The sequence below is a fragment of the Benincasa hispida genome, chromosome 6 (genome assembly GCF_009727055.1).
Source record: "Benincasa hispida cultivar B227 chromosome 6, ASM972705v1, whole genome shotgun sequence".
Taxonomy (NCBI): domain Eukaryota; kingdom Viridiplantae; phylum Streptophyta; class Magnoliopsida; order Cucurbitales; family Cucurbitaceae; genus Benincasa; species Benincasa hispida.
Genome location: NC_052354.1, coordinates 50,120,694 through 50,131,977, shown reverse-complemented (window position 1 = coordinate 50,131,977; position 11,284 = coordinate 50,120,694). Strand labels below are relative to the sequence as shown.

The 11,284-nt window shown below is 37.3% G+C and overlaps 1 pseudogene; it reads right to left on the bottom strand.

Annotated features, from left to right (window-relative positions):
- Positions 1 to 4,642: 4,642 nt before the first annotated feature.
- Positions 4,643 to 10,861, bottom strand: LOC120080425 (annotated as a pseudogene).
- Positions 10,862 to 11,284: the final 423 nt, after the last annotated feature.

The window sequence follows — 11,284 nt, the reverse complement described above, 5'->3', positions numbered from 1 at the left end:
GGCATTCTCAGTTGGTGGGAAATATTTCTTCATAAACTTCTCCACCACTTGTTCCTAGAAGTAATCTCCCTCGGTTCAAGAGAATACGCCCATTTTCGTGCCTGATCACACAAAAAAAATGGAAAGAGAGTTAGTCGAACTTCTTCAGTAGAGATATTTGGGAACACAAAAGTATTACAGATTTCTATGAAGCTCTGGAGGTGGGCGTCCGGGTCCTCGCCACGCCTTCCTCCGAACTGTCCTGTAGTCTGAATCATCTGTAGCATCACTAGATTTATTTCGAATCATGATCCATCAAAGGTAGGCCTCATGATTCCTAGAGAGAAATCGTAGAGGTTTAGCGATGCATAGTCCCGAAGGGGCCTATTGCGATTGTTTGCCAGTAGGATTGGATTCGCCATGACATTGTTTTCATTTGGTGCTCCATTTCTAGGCTGCTCCGTCATATTGTCTTTATCTGGTTGTTATTGTTGGCGGCTGTCTCTCAATCTTTGTCAGAACGTCCTCTCAATCTTTGGGTCGTAATTCGCCAGAGATTGAGAGTAGCAAAGAAATCAGAAAAATTACCGTTAGCACACTGAATTGTCGAAGTCCCTGGCAACGGCGCCAAAAACTTGATGCGTTGGTTTATGAGGTGAAATTATGGAATGAAATGCGGTGATAGAAATGCATTGAGCAACAAGTTTTCTCAGCAGAATCCAAGTATAAATTCCACTGAGTTTTCTGGTAAGTCCAGGGTCGAACTCAGGGACTAGAGAAAATGGTATGTAGTGATAATTTTCGAGAAAACTTTGCGGTAACTAACAAATCAAATAGTTGTTTTTGGGTTGATGTTTGCGGTATAAAATAAATGTATGCGGTGGAGTTACGAAAAGAGTAGATAATACGGAAGATGCGATGAATATGCGGGAAACGGGTTGAGAAAGGGTTCAGCTAACACTTCCTAGGATGCGTTCATGTTATGCGATCATGTAACACACATACAATAACAAATCATCTCTCAACGCAAATGCTACGGCTTCTAGTACTAGAACGCATGCGATATATTCGATGAGTCTATAGGACCTACACATAAGCCTCTATTCTTATTTATGCGATGACAACATGACACACACACAAATAAGGCGACCATATAATATCATAGCCTATCTCTAGGGTGCATGCGATGCATGTTGGCAAACAGAGCTTATCCATAAGTCCCTATCTCCTACTTATGCAGATCTAATCTTGTTCTCTCGAGTCTAGACTCTAACTTAGCTCTCTCAAGTCTTAGGTTTTTTCTTTAGACTCTCTCTCGAGTAGCTTTAAAGGGGTGTTGGGCGCAATATAAGACAAGATAATCGCATGCGATGAAGATCTTAGGTCATGTTAGCTTAGTTCTTCTCAACCCATTCGATAAAGTTAGCTACTCATGCGTGCTTTTAAGAGAGTGAACAGATGTAGAATAACAAGTTCCATTTTATAGATAAAGAGTTGAAATACAAAATAACAATGCAAGATAAGAATAAAGAGCCTGGTAGCAATCTCTTGCTTCCCAAGACTTTACACTGTGTTTTCTACTCTATTCAAAAGATAGTTTCACTCTTGTGAGAGTCGCCTTCTCTCTGCTTTTCACGCCTCTGGGTTCTCTCTTGAGCTGACCAAAACGATCTTCCGGCCTCCCTTCTCTTCTCTCGCTCCACCTTCTAAATAAAAAGGAAAACTATGAACAGGGTTGTTTCTTTCTGAGGAAAAATTCTCTAACTCTCTGAACTCCTTTACTGAAGGTTGCCCTTGGTATTTATAGAACTTCGGGGTGAAAGGCGTCTTCTTTCTTATAATTGCACTGATGTGATGGCATTAATTCTCTGTCTGATGCGCCGAATATTTGTCACCTAAAAGTTGAGTGAACTAGAGTTCATTAGCGGCTTGTCAACTTAATTCGGACTCGACCATCATCAGCTTTCTGTCCCATCGTGATTTATTATGCTTTTCACCCAGATGCGTCTACCAAGTTGCGGTGGCTCTATGCGGAAATCCTTCTGTGCAGATATTTGTGAGCACCAATCACCGCAAAGTCTTGTGGTAACGTTGCGATCGACCGTTGCTTTCTTGTGATCGCATTTTACGCTTTGCATCAACGCATATTCTGCACAAAAATACAATAGTTAACTGTTTTCATGCGATGGACGCATGCGACCGCAATGTTATAAACTTAATGTTTTTTGGACGCAATTTTACATATTTTATCAATGCAAACCTTCATTATTTAATAATTTAGTACTATAATAACATGTATTTCTGCCTGTTATCACCTTCCCCTTGACAACTTCCTCCCAAGCTTTCCATTTGAGAAATCTTGTGTGAGAGCTATAGATTTTCACTTGTAGCAGAGGAAGAAGGACATCAACCCCATCACAACCAACGTGAAGCAGTCATTCAAAGAAGCCAGAAGGTGCAAGAAATGGCATTTGATGGCTTGACTCTCTACCCTTATCTTTCGTTTTATGTTTTCATTAGCATTTGTTTTGTTGTGTAACACTGGGAAACTTCCATTATTAATGTGAATGCCATCACATTTTCTTGTCTATCCATCTTCTTTTTACCAAGTATGAGAAACTAATTTCATAATGGGTTGAGGAAAATGAAACTAACATGTACTAAGTTAATCATATATTGACGTTCAACTTTTTTAATGCGTGCTTCATAAACTGTGTCGATCAAATCGACAAATTTCTCTAAATAGAACAACTTATTGTTTGAAAAAGCAAGAGATTTTAGATCTCACTAAATAAGGAAAGAAATACCTTTAGACATAAAGATACGTCTTTTGCGTTAAATACCCATTGCATGCGTTCGAGAAATAGGATATTGTGGCTGAATGCATTGAGAAGAGTAGCTTGTGATTTTGAGTAGGTTGATTGAACGTGTGGTACATGCATTGCTTAGGAAGTGTTAGTAGATATTTTTCTCAACCCTATTTCATTCATTAGAATCTTATATTTCTCTCTGCATCTTGGTTCACTTGAATTGTGGTATTCATCGCGCCCCTTTTCAAGCATTTTAGTAACAGTGATAGAATAGAACCAAACTTTCGCATTATTGACAAAACATTGTGTTAAGATCAAAACAAGCATTTCATTGCATCTTTAGAAAGCAAACTCTGAGTTCGATCTTGGACTCACCAAGACTCTAGTTAAACTTACACTTGGTTTTAATTAGATAAAACAATACGTTTACACAATTAAGGAGACCAAACACAGAATCATTTTACCGCATTTATAGAAACGCATCAATTAACTTATGAAATTTAGGAGTTTAATTGATTCAAATTATAAGCTTTACGTGATATTAATCAAATAAAATTTGAAGGATAATGTAAATTGATATAGTTTACGGTTTAAATGGATATAATTATTAGTTAACAGTTTTAATTGATACAACCCTCAATATTTAGGAGTATAAATTGATATTTGTCCAAAATTTTTTTAATAATTACCTTTCTGGAAACGTTACAATGATTTTAAATGGTTAGTGAACAATTATTCGTGTATTTTTTTTAAATGCACATAGTCAAGTCATGTTATCAAACAAATCAAGATTAAAATTATGTTCGGAATTAATTTTGCAGAGTGATTATCAATTATCCAAGACTACTTTTTTTTTTTTTTAATAATAACTTTGGAACGGGGGATTGAATTTTCAATGTGGAAGATCATGCCAATTATGATTGAGCTCAGGCTGAAGAATACTATTTTTTAGTGTATGGTAAAATTGATTGTAAATTAAATTTTAATAAAAAAACCACTTACTTGTTTGTAAATTCTAGTTAATTAGCACTTTTGAGGTAGACTTCTTAAAAGATGTGATGTCTCTTTTAACTGACTAAAAACGACTATTATTTTACCATATTTTCATTGCCTAAGTTTGAAATCGACTAAACACCAAGATCCTATTTAGTAATCGTTTTTTGTTTTTATTTTTGAAATTTATGTCTATTTATCCACATTTATTACAATGATTTGCATCTTTTTTTAAGTACAATGGTTGAATTCTTAACCAAATTCCTAAAAAAAAAAAAAAAAAACTTTGAAAGCTACTTTTTTTTAATTATCAAAATTTGACTTGGTTTTTTAAACTATTGATAAAAAGTAGATAAAAAAGGAAGAGATTTGAAAATAGAAGTAGTGTCTATAGACTTAATTTTAAAAAAAAAAACAAAAAATAAAATGATTACTAAAAGAGACCTAATTTATTCTATATTACAATCGTTTTTAAGAAGCACATTCACCGATAATTGTTTTAAAGGCTAACAACAAATGTATGAATTTCCTTTAAGCACTATTTGAATAAGATATATGAATTTCATTATATATTGTTGATCTCAAAAAAAAAAAAAAAAAAAAAAAAAAAAAAAAAGAAAAAGAAAAAGAAAAAAAGAAAAAAAAAAAAAAGATACCTAATATACATTCCAACGTTTAGGGTACAAATGAATATTTTTCCTCTTAATTTATTTTACTTTATTCAATGAAAAATAAAACAGATAATTTAATATATTTGAGTATTTGATAAAAACCATTAATCTAATTGAGATTTAACCATTTTTCGAATAAAATTAATTAAAATTTCCCTATTTTCTTCCTTTCGTCTTGTAGGATGAGCATCAACAATTCACAAAATCATAGTTGACTGTGAGAAAGCCATTAACATTGCCATTTCCATCGGTGTTGAGACTTTTAAACTGACAAGGATGAAAGTCAACCCCATCAGCAGGTGACGAAGAGCCATGTAGGAGTTGACATCAGTGACACCATAGACCTTCTCTCTCCTTAATAAACTTTGTTAAAACGACTGTCTTTCACCTGTTGTAGAGAAGATTTGATTTGTTTCATTTTGTCCTTTATTCAACACTAATTGTATATATATAGCAACAACCTCTGTACCAAAAGAATATATAGAAATAGATACACAAATTAAATATATAGAAAAGAGAAAAGGGAAAGAGAATCGAACCTTCCCTATTTTCGTCATCCTCTTTGCCTGCTGATTTTCTTCTTCCTCAACTTCTCTGCTCTCAAACTTGGTATTAGAGCATATGTAAGACTAGCATACAATGGTGAATACACCTGCTGTCAACTTCTTCTCTCCTGTTTTTCCTAGAGTTGCCAACAATGATAACATCACAGGACTTCCCTTAAATCAGCTACTTAATCAAGTGACATCCATCAAGATGGATTGGTCAAATTTCTTACTTTGGCAAAATCTCGCTTGGCCGATTCTTAGGAGCTATCGATTGGAAGGCTACCTAATTGGGGAAAATCCCTGCCCAAATCGCTTCGTTCCAATGTAAACCAGTGACCATTCCGGTGAAAGCTTGCAGATCCAACCATCACTGCAATGTCTGATGTTGAAATGCAACCAAATCCAGCCTACGATGCTTGGATAGCAGTCGATCAGCTTCTTTTGGGTTGGATTTACAACTCAATGAACCAAGAAATCGCTATACAGGTTATGAGGTTCCAAACTTCTAAAGAACTCTGGGAAGCAGTTCAAGAGCTGGTTGGAGTTCAATCCAGGGCTGAGATAGATTATCTCAAGTGAATGTTCCAGCAGACTCGTAAAGGCGCCTTGAAAATGAGTGAGTATCTAACCATGATGAAACGGTATGCTGATGGTCTTGCTCTTGCAGATTCCCCTATTTCCTCCTCTGATCTTATTTCACAAGTGCTGGCTGGACTTGATGAGGAATACAATCCAGGAGTAGTAGCAGTCCAAAGCAAAGGAACAACACGTTGGTCTAATTTACAGTCTGATCTACTGTCATATGAGAAGAGGTTTGAATATCAGCTTTCTGTTAAAACTGGAATCACTGGAATGGCCAATGTCTCACTCTCACCCAACCCACCTTCAGTCAACGTTGTGCATAGTAACTCCAATTCTTCAGCAAACACTCTTCGTAACTCTTATGGAAATACCCAACCACCAAATTTCAGGGGAGGAGGATGTCGTAACAGAGGACGTGGTCGATGGAATGGTGCATCAACAACTAGACCAACCTGCAAAACTTGTGAAAAACTTGATCATACAGCTGACATTTGCTATTTTAGGTACAACATTAGTTTAATAACCTCAGGCAGACACATACCCAAATAGGAATCAAGAACAGAACACCTCTGTTTTGCTTACTCACTCAGCTGTGGCTTCACTTGAATCAGTCGCTGACCCCAACTGGTATGTAGACAGCAGAGCTTCCACGCACATCACCAGTAATCTCACCTTCCTCCAGTCCTCTTCTACCTACACAGGTACTAATAAAGTAGTAGTTGGAAATGGTACATCTCTTCCTATATCTCGTCATGGACATTCAAATATACTCACTAAGTCTGGTGTTCTTTCACTTCTCAATATACTTTATGTACCTGCCATAGCCAAAAACTTAGTCAGTGTGTCCAAACTAGCCAAGGACAATAATATTGTGGTTGAATTTCATGCTGATTTTTGTGTGGTTAAGGATAAGAAGTTGGGAGTAGCACTTCTGAAAGGCTAGCTTAAAGATGGGCTCTACTAGCTGGATGCTGTCAACCAGTTGATAAATAATGCACTGAATTGCTTCAAGATCATCAGATGCTAGCTTGACTACTCGATCCATTTTGTCTCCTCATCCATCTGCTTTCCAAACTAGTAAGACATTGTCCAAAATGCTTCTTCACAGGCGACTTGGCCATCAATCTCCTAGAATTTTGTCAAAAGTAATTAGTAGATGTAACTTGAAAATCACTGATAATGAGAAGTATTTTTGTGAAGCTTGTTAGTTTGGAAAGTCTCATAACTTACCCTTTACTGACTTCTTATCTCATGCACAAACACCATTTAAATTAGTGCACACTGATCTCTGGGGGCCAGCCTCAATGCCTTCAGTTGATGGCTATAGATACTACGTGTTGTTCATTGATGACTACAGCAGATTTACTTGGCTATATCCCTTAAAACAGAAAAGTGATACTGCTACTGCCTTTAGACACTTTCAGGCTTTTGTTCATACTCAATTTAACAAGTCACTTCACACACTGCAAATGGATGGAGGGGTGAGTACAAAGCAGTGACATATGTGTGATCAACTAGGAATTCAAGTCAGGGTCTTCTGCCCCTATACTTCAGCATAAAATGGTCATGCTGAGCGCAAACACCGCCATATTGTTGAGACTGGTCTCACACTCTTAGCACAAGCTAAGATGCCTTTGCATCTATGGTGGTATGCATTTCAAACTGCCTTTCTCCTTATTAATTCGTTTCCTTCTCCTATTCTTCAAGATAACAGTCCGATAGAAGTACTACTTGAAAGCAAATTGGATCTGGTGTCTGTCAGGGTCTTTGGCTGTGCGTGGTATCCACATCTTCGCCCATATCAGAACCACAAGTTTGCCTTCCATAGCAGTAAATGTGTCTACCTTGGTGCCTCACCTTTACACAAAGGTTACCTATGCCTCACTGAGGATGGAAAAGTTATCATATCCCGCCACGTCATTTTCAATGAAGATGAATTTCCCTTCCAAGCAAGCTTTGCTAACATTTGGCCCTCTATCCCTTCCAGTTCAGCTCCACCAATCTCCACATGGTTCCCCCAACCCCCTACTTACCCGCTCTCACATCAACACTCACCAGAAACTAATACCTCTGCCTAACCTCAGTCCCCTCACAACTCACCTAATCCAATCTCGAGTCCATCATCTCCACATTACAGACCACCACTATCCCCCTTAGCATCTCCTTGTACTACTACAGTGTCACCTCTGATAACCTCCTTCTTACCATCATCCCCACAGCAACCCATACAACCTACAGCTCAACCTCTCATTAGCACTCATCCAATGATCACAGGGGGAAGGCTGGTATCTTCAAGACAAAAGCTTAGATTGTTGAGCTAAATGAAGATCTTACTCAGACTGAACCTGGTTCTGTCTCTCAAGCCCTTGCAGTTCCACAGTGGCAAGAAGGAATGATTGAAGAACTTGCTACCCTGCAGCGTACCAATACTTGGACACTGGTACCGCCTACTCCTGATCAATCTATTGTTGGCTGCAAATGGGTTTACCGCTTAAAACGTGATGCTCATGGCTCTGTCTAAAGGTATAAAGCACGCCTTGTTGCCAAAGGTTTTCACCAACACCCTGGCTTTGATTATTTTGATACGTTCAGCCCTGTTGTTAAGGTGTCTACCATTAGAATTGTACTCACACTGGCGGTATCAAATCATTGGCCACTTCGCCAAATTGACTTTAACAATGCATTCCTCAATGGCACGCTGAAGGAAACCGTGTACATGTCTCAACCTCCCGGCTTTGAAAGTAAGTCTCACCCACATTACATATGCAAGCTCAATAGAGCTATCTATGGTCTTAAGTAGGCTCCTCGGGCTTGGAATGATGAACTCAAAGTTTTTCTTTGTTGATCCGGTTTCATAATGAATTCTCCAGACACATCTCTATACTACATGCACACCTCCTCTTCAATTACTATGCTGATTGTTTATGTGAACGACTTGATACTCACTGGTAGTGACCCAACTCAAATAGATCATCTTATTTCCCAATTTTATAACCAATTTTCTCTTAAAGACCTGGGAAAACTCAGTCAATTTCTTGGTGTTCAAATCAATTACACACCCTCAGGCCTTCATCTACATCAAGCTCAATACATTATTGACCTCCTTACCAAACTGAATCTCCAACATATGAAACCTTGTCCAACTCCCCCTGTACTTGGAACCTTACTCTCCTTAAGCATTGACACACCTCTGCATGACCTATTCCTTTACCGTAACACAGTTGGTGCTCTTTAATATCTCACCAATACAAGACCTGACATAGCCTTCATTGTTAACAAACTCAGTCAGTTTCTCAAAGCCCCCACACTGATGTTCATTGGCTAGCTGTTAAACGTGTGCTTCGATACCTTGCTGGGACTCTTCATTTTGGTCTCACCATCAACTCTGATCCGCAACTTAATATAACAGCCTACTCTGATGCCGACTGGGCCTCGAGTCTTGATGATCGAAAGTTGACTGCAACATATTTTCTCTATCTTGGTTCCACACTTATCTCCTGGTCTTCTAAGAAACAACTGACCGTGGCCCGATCAAGCATTGAGTCAGAGTATCGAGCTCTCGCACAAGCTGCCACAGAGATTATATGGGTGAAAAATCTACTAACTGAAATTGGCTTCCCTCTAAAAGGTATTCCTGTCCTCTGGTGTGATAACATGGGCGTGGGTGCCTTAGCTGCTAATCCAGTTCTCCACGCACAAACTAAGCACATTGAGATTGATGCGCATTTCATCTGGGATCTTGTTCTTCATGATCAACTCCATGTTCGCTATATTCCCTCTGCAGAACAGCTGACCGATTGCCTAACCAAACCTCTCCCTTTTGATACATTTTCATACCTTCGAAGCAAGCTCAGGCTAAAGGATTTACCCTCTCGCTTGAGGGGGGATGACAAGGATGAAAGTCAGCCCCATCAGCAGGTGACGAAGCGCCATGTAGGAGCTGACATCAGTGATACCGTGGACCTTCTCTCTCCCTAACAAACTTTGTTAAAACGGTTGTCTTTCACCTGCTGCAGAGAAGATTTGATTTGTTTCATTTTGTCGTTTATTCAACACTAATTGTATATATATAGCAACAACCTCTATACCAAAAGAATATATAGAAATAGATACACAAATTAAATATATAGAAAAGAGAAAAGGGAAAGAGAATCGAACCTTCCCTATTTTCATCATCCTCTTTGTCTGCTGATTTTCTTCTTCCTCAACTTCTTTACTGCTCAAACTACTCCAACATCCAAATCTAGGCCTCCATTGCTACATTGATCTACAATTCTCACGGTTTCTTGAGCATCAGTTTCAGTGTTCGTCACCTGCATATTCATGCATTAATTTTCTTTAACATTATTTTTTTCATAGAGAGACCTTTTCTCTTACCCAAACCTTTGAATGTTTGTCAAATGTATATATTTTGATCAATTGAACTGTACGTACTCAAATTAGAGAGAGAGTAATACTTCGACCCTTTTACTAAATTAACATAGTACGTTGAAGTCTTACAATATCTTATTAATTTATGTTATATTAGGTCTCAAGATTTTAAGAAATGAGCCCAAAAAAAATAATAATCAAGAATTAAATTATGCAAAATGCTATAGACACTATCTCCCTTTGCTTAATAGTTTTGCTTCTTTCTAATTTAGAATCTAAAACAAATCAATGCAAATCTAAGCTCAAAGTAGACAATATCAAATCATTGCAGAGGTATAGATAAATCTAAATTGTCTTGATATACTTCATCCATATATATCTGCAATGTAATAGGATTAGGCTCCATGAATGAAACTAATTTCAAAATTAATGTACATGTGACAAAGAGAAAAAAAAGTATTAAGTATCGTATGACAATGTAAGTCTAACGTTGAAATGTGAAATGTGAAAGATTATCGTATCCAAAACAAAACATCATTTGATTCTGTTTGAATTTGAATACCTTTTTAGACGTTTAAGTCCGATATTTCTAAGTCATTGTAAATAGATCCTAAAATATTTTTAGACCAACGTAAAAGCATACCAATAAACATAGGCCACAAGAGTCTTGGCCTTGAGGTCCAACAGGGCCACAAAATGCAGTCCATCCATATTGGCTGCGTCATTCCAAGGGCTGATTAGCATCCCATGTTGAACAAAATACACTAACAGCATTAAAATCCCAATTGATTTGTGGGGCATTGTATAAGTTAAATGTTGCTCTAACATTGCTCGCACTTTGAGCTTTGGACATCATTACAAGACATAAACACAACAACATTACAAACATCAAACTTTTTGTCTCCATAATTCTTAGTTCTATTTTTTTGTTTGTTTTTGGGAAGAATTATTTGTAATGTTAACTCATGGGGGCATGTATCTAATTTATAGAGGGAAGATTGAAATCTCCAATGTTGGAAATTTGAATAAGAGAATGGAGAATTTGTCATCTCCAACATCATAGTATATCTTTGCAACTGTGTTTTTTATTGTCTATTCACAATGGCCTGCAATCGTTTACAACAATGTTGTTTCACATTTTGCTAAGGATCTTTTTTAGTACAATGTAATGTAGGTATGTTTTTTTGTCTCTCTCTCTCTCTCCTCTTTAAGGTGTTGGATTATTGTGTTTTAATTTGAACAAATAGCTTTAATTTACAGCTTTTGGCCAATTGAATTTTAGTGTGGTTTTTCTTTGGTTTTAGTAGAATAATTAGGGTTTGTTTATTGT